Raw genomic sequence first — 19548 nt, 5'->3', positions numbered from 1 at the left:
TCGCCAGTCTTGAAAATATTAAGGAAACCTAATAAAATTGAAAAAATATATATACTATTGATATAACCTAACTCTCTCTCTCTGACTAGCTAACTAGCTATTCATCTCAGAAAACACCTTTTTTGCTTACCAGAAAACTTGTTCAAGGATTGTAAACAAAAACAATAGAGACGAGATACAACCTTTTAGGTTGGAAACAACCTAAAATCTGTCAATAGGCATATAAACTCAAATATATTAAAATGTTAAATAACTGCACAATAGATTTGAAAAATCCCTTCATATTTGACAAGATTGAGAAAAAAAAAATTTCAGTGGTTAAAGCAAGTTGCTGAATCATGCATATAATATGTAGAGTTTATATAAAATAAACAAAACATACTCATATTTTTAATAATATATGAATATATCTAATAAAAATGACAAATATGGAAGGAAATTATATAAATCTTAGACTGGAAGGAAATAAAAGGGATTATGACTGGTATAAAGTGGGTTCAACTGTATTAATAATGTACTGCTTCATTTTACAAAGAAAACACTACAAAAATATTAGTTAACTCTGTGCAGTAGCCAAATGAATGCTTACTATATTTTTCTCTCAGCTTTTTTTTCTATTCATGCAAAAAACCTCCACCACATCAAGGCTTAACAACAACAACAAAAATGACTTGGCTACTACTTTCATGCTTTTGCACAATCCTGGGGTGCACGTCCCCCTCTACCCTCAAAAATCAACAAAGTGTAGTCTTATCCAAAAACACATTCTGTGGCCTCCTCTATAATTCAGAATAAGCTAAAAAAAGTTTTAAAATAATAACTAAAAAAAACCCCTCTCACACGTAAAACCGTATTTCTTTCCTTTTAGAAAATTCTGATTAGGTGAACAATTTATTAGAATAGTATTTTTTCCAGTGAATAAAAATTGGATAGAAGATGACTATTTTTTTCAGTGCTATTCTGCAATACTGGTTCTTTAACGAATTGTCCTTTTCCACTGTAGGGATATTTGTATCTAAGGCATTGGGGTTAATCATCTGTTATCAGACCATTTGGTGTCTTAGATCTTTTAGCAGAAACACTGATGAATTCCTGTTCCAGTTTTTTCTATTATTGGTACTTTAATGGCTATTTACTATTTTTTTAAATACATCTTTATTGGAGTATAATTGCTTCACAATGCTGTGTTAGTTTCTGTTGTACAACAAAGTGAATCAGCCATATGCATACATATGTCCCCATATCCTCTCCCTCTTGAGCCTCCCTCCTATCCTCCCTATCCCACCCCTCTAGGTCATAGCAAAGCACCGAGCTGATCTCCCTGTGCTATGCTGTTGCTTCTCACTAGCTATCTATTTTACATTCGGTAGTGTATATACGTCGATGCTTCTCTCACTTTGCCCCAGCTTCCCCCTCCCCCACCCTGTGTCCTCAAGTCCATCCTCTACGTCTGCGTCTTCATTCCTGCCCTGCCACTAGGTTCATCTGTACCATTTTTTTTTAGATTCCATATATATGCGTTAAAATACGGTATTTGTTTTTCTCTTTCTGACTTACTTCACTCTGTATGACAGACTCTAGGTCCATCCACCTCACTACAAATAACTCAATTTCGTTTCTTTTTATGGCTGAGTAATATTCCATTGTATGTATGTGCCACATCTTCTTCATCCATTCATCTGTCGATGGACACTTAGGTTGCTTCCATGTCCTGGCTATTGTAAATAGAGCTGCAGTGAACATTGTGGTACATGACTCTTTTTGAATTATGGTTTTCTCAGGGCTATTTAAATCCCTATATTTTCTTTTTGATGAGCTTTTAAGAATAGTAATTCATCATAATTTTGCCCCCCTCTGGCCACCATCATCCCAATAACGAAATCTAAGAATCAAGTACTGTTTTCAAAAATCACACTACCGGTTTTATTATTGGTAAGGCTGGGGTGGAAACCAAGGGTAGGGTAGAAAGTCATCATCAAGTTTTCTAATATTTGTTATCCTGGTCTAGGCCTTTCATAGCATGTGTAAAGTAGATTTTAGGTCTACAGAACAGAGACTCACTGTCTCACAGCTTGTGCGTGCTTACAAAAGAGACTGAGAGAAAAATGTGCCCAAAACTGGTGTAAGAAGGCAGGCTGGGCCCTGACTCAGGTGATTATTCCAAGTGGAAGCAGTAACAAGACACAGCATATACTCTCTTCAAGAAGGAAAAATCCTAAAAGGGAATGTAAGGTGTTGGCCACAAATTCTCCATTCCTTCACACCGATCTTACCAATCAGCTACTCACTCTTCCTCTTAAAACTTTTAAAAGAAGAGAAGATCTGTTTCTGAGTCAAGGTAGAAACAAAAGAGAAAAGAGTTTCTCTTGCACTTATCCTTTTCACTTATGATGTAAATCTCACTTATTTCATCAAAGCATTGCACTCCCTCTAAGTTTTACAGTTCTTAACACAGACTGAATGTTAAAATGACTATTCTTTCTTACAAAATCTGTGAAAACTAAGAACCTAGTAACTTTTTTGTCACTGAAAGCTTCATTGACTGCCTTCCCTTGTAGACTGTGCATTCACTGAAGGCAAGGATCCTTATCTTTTCTCCACAAAAGTCCCACTGACAAAATTAGTATCTGGAATAGACTAAGTTTTCAATAAGTATCTATTGACTGAGTGGTTCTGAACAGTGCACTTTCTCCCAATCACATTGTTACTGAGTGAGCCACCTTTGGGAAGGATTCATGGAGACAGCTTATCATTTGTGCATGATAAATGAGCTTTTTAGCTAAAATGAGAAGAGAGGCTGACTTTGGCCACCTCCAGAATTTTCTAGACTATGCCTCACATATCTATCTTCTATCCCAAATCAATGGATCTCAACCTTAAATGTACATTGGAATTACCTAAAGAACTTTTCCAAATTACCCATGCCCAAGCCCTGATGAAAATTTTGATTTATTTAGTTTGGGATGGATCCTAGATATAAGTATTTTTTAAAAGCCCTTCAGGTTATACTAATATGAAGTCAGGGCTGTAAAATACTGTCCTAAGTCATGGAGTCCTCTTTACATTTAAATGTCTACCAACTGATGATAAATAATAAATTGATGGGGAAATATTACAGTTTATAAAAAAAACAGGATCCAAGAATGGGAGAAGTTCTACATGTGTACATGTGTTATTACTATAATGACAGATTAATTTTGTTCTCATATTATTTATTAAGGGATCTGAAAGTTGTTATCAGAAACACAGTTCTTTTTGGATATTTCTCAGGTGACTCCAAAGCTAAGCTTTTTCTTCTTTAGAAAAAAAGACTTGATTTTAAATTAAAATTTATAATCAATAACTGCTTTACTTCCCTTGGATTTAAAGGACTGAACTCATAATTTAATTTTCCCTCTTAGACTTAGATTGCAATTAGATTCTATACCCTACTCAGTAAATGTTCAAATCTGCTTTAGGCTAATATTACAGAAAAAGTTTTTGCATTTTGTATAAAAAGTTTTGCATATTTATTAATAGCAAAATCTAAATTGTCTGGATATATTGGTTACCATTTCCAATACTTTTAAATTTTGTTATCATACCTATAATAATCTCTGCTCTTCACAGTAATAGATACAATACCTGTTTTAACTTGATAACATAATAATATCTAAAATACATAGAAAATATTTTTTACTCTATATTGAAATATTTCACACCTATATTGAGACCAAAAACACTCAGATACAAACACAGATACAGATTTTTAGAAGCTTTGACTCCAATTGCCCAACTTACAGAACTTAATTCTGTTTCAGCTCAGAACAAAAATCTCTGAGATTTTCTTATTCTTATCAAGAGACACTAGCTAAATTCAATCCTTTCCTTAAAATATGGGGAAGAAAAAGTCTGCCTTTTATGTTGATTGTGCTTACAGATTTATTGATTACATCTAGGGCATAATTTGAACGATGGAATACCTAACCTCTTTCATTCATTTACCAAGTAGCCATTTATTCATAATATTTATGCATTAAAAACCACATGACTAAGCATTAGAGACACAATAGTCCTTGTCTTTTTTGAGCTTAGTAAGGGCTTAGTATTGGCTAGAAACAACTATTTCTCTAAATGGACGGAAGGTGAGAGGATCTATCTGCAGGATCAAGTTAAGTTGGGAGCAGTAGGTATAAAACAAACATTTGAAATTTAGAAAATCCATCAGCGCCATTAAATGAGAAAAAATACAACTTCTCCAGAAGACGTAAGGTAATAAATAGCACTTTATGATATTTTTAAGGACTTACTAAATTATGTTCATAGGAATGAAGGTTCAACATTGTAAAGCTGTTAGCTCCTCCCAAAATAATACATATACTTAAAGCACTTATCAAAATCCTAAATGTTCTTATTGGAATTGGGAGATTAAAACTGCATTTGAAAGTGTAAACTTATGAAAGTAGTCCAAAATTTTGAACAGGTATGTCAAGAGCCTGAATGAGGAGATATCAATATATAATCTAAAATGACAGCAATTAAAAGAGAGGTGCTCTTTTTAAAAAATGGCGAACATATTAATAAAACAGAATATAAAATCCAGTAATAAAGCCATATAAAATGACAAATGAAATAAAGAGGGAGGGAGTGTCACCCACAAAGTCCATTAACAATACCCGGGAAATAAAAATAGAATCTGGGTAATAAAAAAGTCTAACCTTTGTTTTTCTTTTCCTTTGTGCTAAGTCTCGTTTCACGTGCTCACAGGGTGCTGCGTGCAGAAGCCTCTCACCCGGCACTTCAGACCGACGTTCCTGGCGCAAAATGGCTGCGCCGACACGTCACCTCCTCAGCTTGGTGGGCCGTGTGCAAAAGTGCTGCGCAAGACACTCAATTCAAGCCGGCAGCCGGTGGGCCGTGCGCAGAGCCACTGAGCCGCGGGCTGGGATCTGGAGCCCCGAACAGTGCAGCTTCACCTGTCTCGCGAGAACTCCCCCCACCACCGCCCAACCCCAATGCGTGATCTCTGTAAAGCAGCCCCGCCCGCACCTGTGGGGAGAGCATGTGCTCTAGTGGTGGGATCCCGAACCTTGCCATTCTTTGATCAAAGAATAAAACTTTTCCTTTGCTTCTGAACTGAACTCGGCCTCCCTCTATTGGCTCAAATGACACTGGGCAGGAGGACCTTTGTTGGGGCCCAACTCTGTAACAGCAGGGTTTACCCAGTAAATCATGTTGGCTAAATACTTGGAAAAAAAAAAAAATAAGTTGCTAATGGGATGAATTTCCACCTATGTGATAAAGTGCTGATAAACTCTTCCCCTAAACAATATCTGTTGCAAATCTATTGAAAAATAGAATGTTTGTAAAAGGACCTTGGAGTATAGTAAGAAACATATTTGGTCTTTTCCTGGGTTCCAGGAACAGAGATTCTAAAACCCTTAAGTGATAGGAGTGTGTTTTGTTATTCATAATGAGCTCCTTTTGTACATACCTGCATTTATGCTATTTAGGGTGGGGTTCCTAGATAGCCTCAGGATGTGTCTGGTCATCAGAAAAATTAGGTGATCCTAGGGCTGGAACATTCAGCCCCACCCAGACCTCTGCAGAAGGAAGGGACATTTGAGATGAAGCTAGATTTTGATGAGCTTGCTGTTTGGAGAACACAGCCACCTGCCAGGACAGAGGTGCACCCCAACTCCATGGGGACAGAAGCTCCTATGCTCGGGATTCTCTACCTCTTCATCTGGGTGTTTATCTGTTTCCTTTTTAATATTCTTTATGATAAACTGGTAAATGTAAGTAGATGCTTTCCTGAGTTTTGTGAGTTGTTCCAACAAATTATTGAACCTGAAGGAGGAATTGGCAACCCCTCTTTACAGCTGGTGATCCAGACCTGCAATTGAATCTGAAGTGGGGGCAGCCTTGCGGGACTGAGCCCTGAACCTGTGGGGGTCTGTGTTAACTCCAGGTAGTGAGTGACAGAATCAAATTGAAAGGATGGACATCCAGTTCGTGTCCGGAGAATCAGAGACTGGTTGGTTACGTTAGAAAACACCCCAGATGTAAAAAACACAAAAACAATACACAAAAATATGCTTAACCCTATTATCAATTCAATGTAATTCAAAAGATAGTGTATAACAATGAAATTAACTGCAAAATAAATATGTTAAATATGTATAATTTTTTACTTAAAATATAAAAATGACATTTTCATCAGTATTAGCCACAAGGGTCTTGCTTTTAACAGGAAGGAGGGAGCATTTAGTCAGTATCTGTGTATATGTTAATAGTCTATGAAACATTGTCCTCAAATAATCTTTCTTTTCTGTCTTTGAGTAATTAGTGGATGTTATCTATGATCCTAGGGATTACCCTGGTCATTGGATTTAAAAAATGAATAAATAAAGCCCACAATCCTAGTAATATATTTACTTTCTCTTATTTATTCAACAATACTTGGTAGAACCAGGCATCCTCTGCTCTCCTACACTTTCCATGTTCTATGGGGGGAAACAGATGACAGAGGTGGGGAGCTAGGTGAGAGAGGTAATTGAAATAGGGTCATGAAGCCTCACCAGGACAGGGACTTTAGGACAAAGACAGTTGGTGAGCAGTCCAATAATGCCACACGATTGTCTGAGTTGAGAGGATTCTCGATGGAGAGAACATCGGTGCAAAGCCCTGAGGAGAGAGCAGGCCCCCTCTAGAACCAGAAGGAAAGCAGTCTGTCTGGAGCACAGGGATGAACAGGAGAAACGAGGTCAGAGATTTTAGGGCCTTGGGGTCACTGGAAGAATGTGAGATGAGAAAGCATCAGAGTTACATAATCTGCTAAAATGTAAAAGGATCGTTTTGACTGCTTTGTTGAGAATATACTGTAGTGGTGAAAAGGTGGAAGCAGGAATTAGGAGCCAACTGCAACAAACTAGGTGAGAAATTATGGCACTTTGGATTAAAGATGTTAGCAGCAGAGGTGGTAAGAAGTAAGATTTGGAATAAATTTGAAGATCTAATAGGATTTGTTGACATATTGAGTGTAAGCTATAAGAAAAAGACAACAATTACAGATGACTCCAAAATAACACTCATAATAAGATAAATGAAAATTTAAATTATACTGACATACCATCTCTCACTTGCCAAATAGGGAATACAGTGTATGTGGCTAAATAGACTGTATTATACATCACTAGTAGGAATACAAAGTGATTCAATACCTATGGAGGGGAATCTGGCAGCATCTAACAAAATTACATAGTCATACCTGGCAACCTGACTTCTAAGAATTTTCTCATAAAGATCCATCATCCATAATTCAAAAATACATATGCACAAGTTTATTTATTGTGGCATTATTTTTAATTGCAAAACATCGAAAATAATCTGAATCCCATACTGAAGTTATTGTTGTATTATGAAGCTATACAAGACAAGAAGGTGATGTGTATGAATTATTAATTATTTGTGATTTTCAGGATATACTGTTAAGTTTTTTTTTAAAAAGTAAAGGTAGCATGCTTTTTAATGTCAGAAATTAAGAGGAAATATGTATGTATGCATGTTTGTTTATACATACACAGTCCTTATTTTTGCAAATGAAAACTAGAAAGGTATTATAAGAAACTGGTCACTAACAGAGGGTGATTTGTAAATAAGGAGAAAGGAATGAGGAATGAACGACACTTCTTTACATGTGCCTTTTGCGTAGTTTTGATTTTGGAATTTGTCAATATGCATATTAATAAAAGAAATTAAATCAACAAAAATGGAGAAAAAAGTAAGATTGAAGTAAATATAAAAAACCCTGAGTGTATTTCCAATGAACAGCTCATCACATAGAAAAAATAAAAAATACAAATAATTTTGAACACAGCACTTTGACTATATTCCCTCAGTCTAAAGGTAAAAAGAACTTCAAAAATATGGGGCCCTAATTAGTAAGCTTGTTGTTCATAGTGGTAAGGGTGTAATAATTCTGAAACTGCATTGTGTTTTATAGGACTGAGCAAATGAATATTGATGTTGAGAGCCAGAGTTTTCACTGTAGAATGAACATGTTGGTATGACATGTGGGAAGGCATGAAAAATTCAGTAGAATGGTACTGAAATAGAATTATCAGTAAGAAGTTTGGATTTACATGTATGTATGTAAAATATATACATATATGAGCACACCTAACATGTAGACCTCCGTTTCTAAATAACTGTCCTCAGCAAAAGTAATGATGGATCCAGGGAGGGTTGTCTGATTCTGAGGTTGGGGTAAGGAGTGTAAAAAGTGACTGTGGCATTTCTTGGGTTGTTAGAAAATAGGGAATTAAGAAAAATTAATGAGAGCATGACAAAAGGCCTACTTGAAGGAGCTTCCACTAGTCGAATCTGAGACCATTTAAGCACCAAAATAAATACTGACAGTAATGAAAACCCAAAGAGAAAAAAATAAGAATCTATGAGCTCAAACTTACAAAAAAGTACATAAATAATTGAATTAGCTAATTAATAAGAAAGATGGGAAAGCTCTTTCTTACAGTGGCATATAAATTACTAACTGTAGAAAGAGTTAAATAGTGATAAAATCATCTTTTTATCATCTATAATCATCAATATTATAGTTATAATTAATTTAGCCGAGAATCATCAATAAATGCTAATAATATTGGGTGACAATTTGGTGGAGAAAAAAACATTTACTAAGTCTTAAGTTGCTTTCTCCCAGATTGCAAATGGAAAGTGGTAACTTTATGAGAAACCTGGCAGACACCAACTTCACAAGTGAAATTAACATCAATATTGTACCAATATTGAGTACAAACTGTCATGACATGCCTCCTAATGTGATACTCTGAGAAGATAACACCACTCATGTTGTGTTCTTGCCAAAAAGGCATAACCTGAATGTAATCACGAACAAACATCAGACAAGCCCAGTCTACAAAAGAACAAGTCTGGGGCTTCCCTGGTGGTGCAGTGGTTGAGAGTCCACCTGCCAATGCAGGGGACGTGGGTTCGAGCCCTGGTCTGGGAGGATCCCACATGCCGCGGAGCAACTAGGCCCGTGAGCCACAACTACTGAGCCTGCGCGTCTGGAGCCTGTGCTCCGCAGCAAGAGAGGCCGCGATAGTGAGAGGCCCGCGCACCGCGATGAAGAGTGGCCCCCGCTCGCCGCAACTAGGGAAAGCCCTCGCACAGAGGCGAAGACCCAACACAGCCAAAAATAAAATAAATAAATTTATAAAAAAAAAAAAAAAAAAAAGGGGCTTCCCTGGTGGCGCAGTGGTTGAGAATCTGCCTGCCAATGCACGGGACACGGGTTCGAGCCCTGGTCTGGGAAGATCCCACATGCCGCGGAGCAACTAAGCCCGTGAGCCACAACTACTGAGCCTGCGCGTCTGGAGCCTGTGCTCCGCAACAAGAGAGGCCGCGACAGTGAGAGGCCCGCGCACCGCGATGAAGAGTGGCCCCCGCTCACCGCAACTGGAGAAAGCCCTCACACAGAAACGAAGACCCAACACAGCCAAAAATAAATAAATTAATTAATTTAAAAAAAAAAAAGGAGTCCTAGAAAGTAAGGTGTGTTATTAAAAAAAAATAAAATAAAAGAAAGCCAGACTTAAAAAAATTAAAAAAAAAAAAAAAAAAGAACAAGTCTGTATCTTCAAAAACAGAAATGCCATGAAAGACAGTTTCCAGATTAAAGGAGGCTGAAGAGATGACAGCTCAATGCAATGGGTATGTTTGGTTTGGATTCTGATTTGGAAAAAGAAATACATAGAGGTAATTATTGGACAATCAGGAAAATATAATATGGACTCTACATTAGGTAATAAAATGCACACAGTTTAAATTAAATGAATTTGATAGTCATACTGATGGCATAGAAGTGAATGTCCTTATTCTTAAGAGATACATATTGCAGTTACTCTCAAATAGTTCAGCAACGATAATAGGACTAATAATAATGATAATAATAATGTAGATAAATAGAGAAAAAGAAAATGTGCCAAAATGCTAACAATTAGTGAATCTATATGAAGGATAAAAGGCAGTACTTTTAACTGTGCTTACAGCTTTTCGGTGAGTTTGAAACTACTTCAAAATCAAAAATTAAAATTAAAACAATCTCCACTACAAATCCCAAGGGCTTTGTCAGCAGAGTGATCTTTAGAAACTTGTTGGAACTACATCAGAACTTTCAGCAATGATTACACATTGCTGTTTCTACAGTTTGTGCTTCAACTTACTAAATTATTGGTTAAGCATTGCCATATAATTGTCTTGTTACAGATATGTAACATGACATACCATCTGGGTAACTTCAGCATTTTTGTTGCTATCTGTAGCACTAATGATATTTTGCCTTATATTTTGAATAATTGTGTAGGACAATGTTCCCCCAAATGGGGCTAAGAGTGATAATTGAAAAAGAAATTAATACTGTATTATCCTCCCTAAAGTGGTTTAACATCTATTCAGGAATACTAACATATAAACAAATATGTTTGATATGATTTGTGAATACTTAAGAAGGAGTTATATAGAGTACACTTCTGAGGGCACCAAAGAGAGGTGTCTAACTCAATTGAATAAGGTTGGAAAGAGGCAGGTTAGGACAGGTTAGGCATAAGCAGGAAAGGTTTCCGGGAAGAGATGATCCTGGAGCTGAATCTGAAGGAGATGGATGAATTAAGCAGGTGAAAGTGTGGATTCCCCACAGACAGAGGAATAAAGACTGAAAGCAACAGTTTGGTGCGCTTGAGAAACTACAAGTGAACATAAACTATGGAAGAAGAGGAGTTGATGGCTAGTGATAGGGGTTGAGGTTGGTGGTGAAAGAGCATCCATTTCAATGTTCAAATGTTTTAATGGCCTTTAGATTATGCACGTGGAGCATATATTAGATTACATTATCTCATTAACATTCAGAAAGAGAAATGCTACTTGTATCTCAGTCTGTATACACCACACCAACTTTTCTACTCAAGAGAATTGTATTAAATTGTTTATGGTTTACCTCCTTATTAGATTTTAAGCTCAGTGAAGGGGGCCAAACCTCATATAGTCAATGCTGTTTAGATTTGCCCCCAAGTTTAAAATTCTAGGGTACCATTCCTATTGGCATGCCATTCCTTCCTATGCCTTCCATTTCTTTCTTTCTGAATTGCCTTCTCCAGAATTTCTTCAATGAGGATCTGTTAGTGGTAAACTCTATGCATTATTGTGGATCCTCAACAAGAATGTTATTTAGCTTCATTTTTTGTTAGAAGCTTAGTTGGTTGTCATATTCTATTTGTTTTTTATTATGACAATAGATATACTTCTATATTTTTATTTAGAACTATTTTCTCTCAACACCTTAAAAATATTATTCCATCTGCCAATCTGTGGATAGATATTATTTCCCCATAAATGGATAAGACAACAGAGGCTCAGAAAAGTTAAATATCACAGAGCTAACAACCAAATGCTTCTTTTAAAGCCAGAATCTTTGGCTCTAGTAGATGGATATAGCTTCTCTTCTTGGAGATACTGCCTCTTTGCCTTTTGTCACATGTAAAAGAAGGAAAAGGTTTAGATCAACGAGTGGCTACAGTGGCCCTATTGAAGTCTTAATGAGTGTTTCCATTCTTTCTATTCACACTGGGAGTAACATAGGTAATAGTGGGTTGGTTACAGTACAGGCTCTGAAATCATTTGATTGCAATTGTGTTCTAGTTCCAATTTAACACATTCTGCCCCTTGCAAAAAAATCTCTGTGCATTGGTTTCTTTATCTGCAATATGGGGATAAATAATGTCATCTATGAGACATGAAATACATATGAGAATTAAATACATGATGAATAAAAATGGTTAGCACAAAGTCTGGCATATAATGCTCAAATGTGAGAAACCATTATGTTGAATGTAACTTTTAATTTTCCTACTCCTGGTAGGACTGACTGATTACTGCATTGGCCAAATCAAATCTTTCATATGAGTCTGTTTATGCATGGCCTTAAAACAAAAATCTGTAAGACATATATCAGGATAAACATATCAATAGATGGGCAAAAATTAATTCAATATGTTAAATATAAAATGAAAAACGAACTTTTGACATATAAAAGACATATGTAGATGAACATAAAAATTTATAATTTCTACATTATTTATAAGGATAAATTGAATCTAACTTGCTTATATTGCTTTTTCCTCAATAAATTCAAAGAATTAATCCCTGAGTTAAAAGCATCCAAGAAGCAATCATGCAGCAAGGACTATGGGATCATGAGTGTCCATATATTTTTCTTGTTAAATAAATGGAAACATCAGAGATAGCCACAATTCACCGTGAAGGTCTGTGAAAGCAGGGCTAATTCTTCAGGTCGAAATACATGGGTCTCAGGGACAATTATCTACCACATCCATCATTTTTGCTACTCTCCAAATACAGGCCTATAAAGTATAACAAATGTCCCTTTTGTCAGGTCTTAATCACCATCTTTTAAGTTTTAAAAGCACTTGTTTTGTGCTGCTTTTTTTAGATGTATATCAAGAAGAATAAAGCAGAAATACATGCAAAATGGAAAATCCATGGTTGCCGTGATAATTTTTACCTTCAGAAAAGATTTCTCTCTTCAGCTTAGATGTTTTCTTCCACTAATGATAATATATCTTAGTGGCAAATACTAATGACTTCTGAAAATATAAAAAAGACCTAAAGATATTTGTTTTAGACCACATACATACTTTTTAACTTTATAAAACAGACCAATACTTGAAAAATTATGTAATTATATTCACTGTCACATACTGTCTATATATCAGTTCAATAAGACTTGCCAATGGTAATAAATTAGTGCTCTTGCAAATCAAATGTGTTTAAGCCACCACTTAAACAGAGAAAACAAAAGCAGGATTATATTGTTTTGTTTTTACTTAGTGTAGTGCCTGTCATCATAAGCAAATTTAACCTGCATTATTAGTAACTGTCAACAGCATACTTTGAGCATAAGGCAAATACAGCAGGTGGTTTAAAAAATGGCTGAAAGCAAAAAATGCAAAACAAATGATTGCTAGGAAATGCTAACCTATTTTTGCATAAATTTAAGACAAATTAAAATGCATGCAAAGCCCCCACTGAAGGTTAACACTGGAGAGAAAAGAAAATAAATTAACCAATTTTTGTTATTAGACCATTTGTCTAAAAGCTAAAGTGATAAATATTTTACTATATACTAATTGATTGATTCAAGAAGTGTGGTTTACTTACTTACATTTATAAAATATGAGAATATAAAATTTGGAGTGAAAGTAACAGTTCTTTACAGTAACAAATTTGAAAGTTGTTGCTTTGGTTGCAACACAATATTATTGTTGTGGCATATTTGTTTATTTAAAAAATAGCACCAATTGTAACTAAAAAGAAATTATAAAAAATATAAATAGGAAATGTGTAATGAGATTGTTTTTATCTGGCTATAATTTTATCTTGAGTCAATTTAAGATTACCTTCCTGGTTTGGAGGGAAACCAGGTAAAACACATCATCCAAGGTAACCTGCACCTATTAAGATCACTACGTATGATTATCTGAGAAGTAAATGACAATTTAAAAGAGAAATAACTTTATGGTTCTCCACTCACTGTTTTCTTTTCCATAGGGTGGGGAAAGCACCAGGGGATACCTTCTGAATTTTCTATAGGTATCACAGAAACTGTCATCTGAATCCATGCTGCCAGATATCTAACAGGTGCTTAGATAATAGAAGCTATTTCATCAATAAGAAAGAACTTTACTCCAGAGAACCATTTACCCACCTGCCAAACTAGATACAGAAATCTCAAAAGGGCTCTTGTTATTTTAATCTTCTAAAACTTAAAAGGTATGATAAAACAGTTGAGACCAGGGACTTTTGCAATGATTACATTTAATGTCTTTTAGTGTGAGTTGGGGCAAGAATGTGAAAATTCAAGTGAAATGCATATAATCATCAATTAAAGTTTAGATACCCACAGGATACAGACTCAAGTACTGAGAACTCCTTGAGAGAGGAGAGTTGGTTACACAACACAGAATTTCTACAATTGCGAACAGTTTTATGTTGAATGGATATTTCCCAGTTTTTATACTAAGTATATATATTCATTTCAAAAGAGGTCCCAACCAAAGTTAAAGATGTTAACGTTAACCGAGTTATTGGTTTCTTTGAAAAAATTCTATGAAAATTTTTTTTTCCAAGCATGGTGGAACTTAAAATTAGAATCTATTTGATCCAATGGCAACCAATGCTGATTCAAACAAACAGCATACCTACAGTGGTCTTTCAACTATATCAGTGCAAGGATGGGAGATACATTAAAACGCACTTCAGCATAGCTTATATTCTGTCTTTATCCCTGCCTGCTCACTTATCCCCTATATAAATGGCATCTTCTTCCTCCAAATCTCTCTACTCCCAAACAAAACTTCTGTCACAAGTTATAGATGCATTTTCTCCCCCCTTAACTTTTCCTTAAAGCACCATTCTTAGTTCTCTCACTAAATTCAAACTTATCATATTGCACTGTAAATCACTATCTGAGCTTCCATCATGTGTGCTTCTTCCTATCCCTTGCCATAATTTTCTATTAAGAAATCACAGGATTCCAAACAAGAATATAAAAACTTTTGTTTTTGTTGGTGATATTGGCCAGGGAGTAGAGTGATGAGAAAAGCTGTGATGATACAAATATTAGTATGCACACCTTCCTGTGGTTTACTGTCTAATGGAAAACATAGAAAAGGCAACCCCAAATGATATGGCAACCTTATATTTGGAGACTATCACTTAGGATAAGCACATAAGGTAAACTTTACAAAAAAAGAAAAAAAAAAAAAAGAACTTAACTAGCCCATAACATAAGGTATACAAATATATCATTGCTCAGCAAGCAAACCAGGACCACAGAAGAAAGGAGAAGAGAGAGGTGGGGAAATATAGACATGCTGAGTGAGGAGGTGAGAAGCTACAGAAGGTTATCTAGTGTCATCAGTGCTAAAAGTCAATACTAATCCCCATAAAGATTTTTTATCCAGACAACCATGGAAGTGGTTTTGTTTGTGTGTGTGTGTGTGTATGTTTTAACTGAGGCCCCACATACTCTTGATGGTTCTGAGTAACAGAGCTAGTTGTTTTCTTTTTCCTTCAGTTTTTAAATACTATAGCACTTTTTAAAGTGAACACCATATAAACACATATTTTGGTTGCTTTCTTCCTGTTTTTTTTTATATATATATAGATTTTTTTTTCCTTTTTCTCTTTTTGTGAGTATGTAGGTGTTTGCTTCTTTGTGTGATTTTGTCTGTATAGCTTTGCTTTTACCATTTGTCCTAGGGTTCTATCTGTGCTTTCTTTTTTTTTTTTTTTAGTATAGATTTTAGTGCTTGTTATCGTTGGTGGATTTGTTTATTGCTTTCGTTGCTCTCTTCTTTCTTTCTTTTTTTAATGACTTTAACTCTTTTCATTTTTAATAATATTTTCTTATTTTAATAACTTTATTTTATTTTATTTTATTTTTCTTTCTTTCTTTTTTTTTTCTCCCTTTTCTCCTGAGCCATGTGGCTGACAGGGGCTTGGTGCTCCGGGCGGGTGTCAGGCCTGTGCCTCTGAGGTGGGAGAGCTGACTTCAGGACATTGTCCAACAGAGACCTCCCAGCTCCACGTAATATCAAATGGCACAAGCTCTCCCAGAGATCTCCATCTCAACACTAAGACCCAGCTCCACTCAACGACCAGAAAGCTGCAGTGCTGGACACCCTATGCCAAACAACAAGCAAGACAGGAACACTATTCCACCCATTAGCAGAGAGGCCGCCTAAAATCATAATAAGGTCACAGACACCCCAAAACACACCACCGTATGCGGTCCTGCCCACCAGGAAGACAAGATCCAACCTCATCCACCAGAACACAGGCACCAGTCCACTCCACCAAGAAGCCTACACATCTCACTGAACCAACATCAGCCACTGGCGGCAGACACCAAAAACAACAGGAACTACGAACCTGCAGCCTGTGAAAAGGAGACCACAAACACAGTAAGTTAAACAAAATGAGAAGACAGAGAAACACACAGCAGATGAAGGAGCAAGGTTAAAACCCAACAGACCAAACAAGTGAAGAGGAAATAGGAAGTCTACCTGAAAAAGAATTCAGAGTAATGATAGTAAATCTGATCTAAAATCTTGGAAATAGAATGGAGAAAATACCAGAAACGTTTAACAAGGACCTAGAAGAACTAAAGAGCAAACAAACAATGATGAACAACATAATAAATGAAAATAAAAATTATCTAGAAGGAATCAATAGCAGAATAACTGAGTCAGAAGAACAGATAAGTGACCTGGAAGATAAAATAGTGGAAATAACTACCACAGAGCAGAATAAAGAAAAAAGAATGAAAAGAATTGAGGACAGTCTCAGAGACCTCTGGGAAAACATTAAATGCACCAATATTCAAATTATAGGGGTCCGAGAAGAAGGAGAGAAAAAGAAAGGGGCTGAGAAAATAGGTGAAGAGATTATAGTTGAAAACATCCCTAATATGGGAAAGGAAATAGTCAATCAAATCCAGGAAGTGCAGAGAGTCCCATACAGGATAAATCCAAGGAGAAACACACCAAGACACATATTAATCAAACTATCAAAAATTAAATACAAAGAAAAAATATTAAAAGCAGCAAGGGCAAAAAAGCAAATAACATACAAGGTAATCCCCATAAGATTAACAGCTGATCTTTCAGCAGAAACTCTGCAAGTGAGAAGGGAGTGGCAGGACATATTTAAAGTGATGAAAGGGGAAAACCTACAACCAAGATTACTCTACCCAGCAAGGATCTCATTCAGATTCAATGGAGAAATTGAAACCTTTACAGACAAGCAAAGGCTAAAATAATTCAGCACCACGAAACCAGCTTTACAACAAATGCTAAAGGAACTTCTCTAGGCAGGAAACACAAGAGAAGGAAAAGACCTACAATCACAAACCCAAAACAATTAAGAAAATGGTAATAGGAACATACATATCGATACTTACCTTAAATGTAAATGGATTAAATGCTCCAACCAAAAGACATAGACTGGCTGAATGGATACAAAAACAAGACCTGTATATCTCCTGTCTACAAGAGACCCACTTCAGACCTAGGGACACATACAGACTGAAAGTAAGGGGATGGAAAAAGATATTCCATGCAAATGGAAATCAAAAGAAAGCTGGAGTAGCAATTCTCATATCAGACAAAATAGACTTTTAAATAAAGACTATCACAAGAGACAAAGAAGGACACTACATAATGATCAAGGGATCAATCCAAGAAGAAGATATAGCAATTGTAAATATTTATGCACCCAACATAGGAGCACATCAATACATAAGTCAAATGCTAACAGCCATAAACGGGGAAATCAACAGTAACACAATCATAGTAGTGGACTTTAACACCCCACTTTCACCAATGGACAGATCATTCAAAATGAAAATAAATAAGGAAACACAAGCCTTAAATGATACATTAAACAAGATGGACTTAATTGATATTTATAGGACATTCCACCCAAAACAACAGAATACACTTTCTTCTCAAGTGCTCATGGAACATTCTCCAGGATAGATCATATCTTGGGTCACAAATCAAGCCTTGGAAAATTTAAGAAAATTGAAATCATATCAAGTATCTTTTCCAACCACAATGCTATGAGACTAGATATCAATTACAGGAAAAAAATCTGTAAAAAATATAAACATATGGAGGCTAAACAATACACTACTAAATAACCAAGAGATCACTGAAGAAATCAAAAAAGAAATTAAAAAATACCTAGAAAAAAATGACAATGAAAACATGACGACCCAAAACCTATGGGATGCAGCAAAAGCAGTTCTAAGAGAGAAATCTATTGCAATACAATCCTACCTTAAGAAACAAGAAACTTCTCAAATAAACAACCTAACCTTACACCTAAAGCAGTTAGAGAAAGAAGAACAAAAACAAACCCCAAAGTTAGCAAAGGAAAGAAATCATAGATATCAGATCAGAAATAAATGAAAAAGAAATGAAGGAAACAATAGCAAAGATCAATAAAACTAAAAGCTGGTTCTTTGAGAAGATAAATAAAATTGATAAACCGTTAGCCAGACTCATCAAGAAAAAAAGGGAAAACACTCAAATCAATAGAATTAGAAATGAAAAAGGAGAGGTAACAACTGACACTGCAGAAATGCAAAGAATCATGACAGATTACTACAAGCAACTATATGCCAATAAAATGGACAACCTGGGAGAAATGGACAAATTCTTAGAAAAGCAGAACCTTCTGAGACTAAATCAGGTAGAAATAGAAAATATAAACAGACGAATCACAAGCACTGAAATTGAGACTGTGATTAAAAATCTTCCAACAAGCAAAAGCCCCAGACCAGATGCCTTCACAAGAGAATTCTATCAAACATTTAGAGAAGAGCTAACACATATCCTTTTCAAACTCTTCCAAAATATAACAGAGGGAGGAACACTCCCAAAGTCATTCTACAAGGGCACTCTCACCCTGATACCAAAACCAGACAAACATGTCACAAAGAAAGAAAACTACAGGCCATTATTGCTGATAAACAGAGATGCAAAATTCCTCTCCAAAATATTAGCAAACGGAATCCAACAGCACATTAAAAGGATTATACACCATGATCAAGTGGGGTTTATCCCAGGAATGCAAGGATTCTTCAATATATGCAAATCAATCAACGTGATACATCATATTAACAAATTGAAGGAGAAAAACCATATGATCATCTCAATAGATCCACAAAAAGCTTTTGAGAAAATTCAACACCCAATTATGACAAAAACCCTCCAGAAAGTAGGCATAGAGGGAACTTACCTCAACATAATCAAGGCCATATATGACAATCCCACAGCCAACCTCGTTCTCAATGGTGAAAAACTGAAAGCATTTCCTCTATGATCAGGAACAAGAGAAGGTTGTCCACTCTCACCACTATTATTCAATATAGTTTTGGAAGTTTTAGCCACAGCAATCAGAGATGAAAAAGAAATAAAAGGAATTCAAATTGGAAAGGAAGAAGTAAAGCTGTCACTGTTTGCAGATGACATGATACTCTACCTAGAGAATCCTACAGATGCTACCAGAAAACTACTAGATCTAATCAATGAATTTGGGAAATAAGCAGGATACAAAATTAATGCACAGAAATCTCTTGCATTCCTATACACTAATTATGAAAAATATGAAAGAGAAATTAGGAAACACTCCCATTTATCATTGCAACAAAAAGAATAAAATACCTAGGAATAACCCTGCCTAAGGAGACAAAAGATCTGTATGCAGAAAACTATAAGACACTGATGAAAGTAATTAAAAATGGTACAAACAGATAGAGATATATACCATGTTCTTGGATTAGAAGAATCAACATTGTGAAAATGGCTATAGTACCCAAAGCAATCTACAGATTCAATGCAATCCCTATCAAACTACCAATGACATTTTTCACAGAAGTAGAACTAAAAATTTCACATTTTG

This window comes from Balaenoptera ricei, chromosome 14 (genome assembly GCF_028023285.1).
Source record: "Balaenoptera ricei isolate mBalRic1 chromosome 14, mBalRic1.hap2, whole genome shotgun sequence".
Lineage (NCBI taxonomy): Eukaryota > Metazoa > Chordata > Mammalia > Artiodactyla > Balaenopteridae > Balaenoptera > Balaenoptera ricei.
This window is presented reverse-complemented; position numbering follows the sequence as displayed.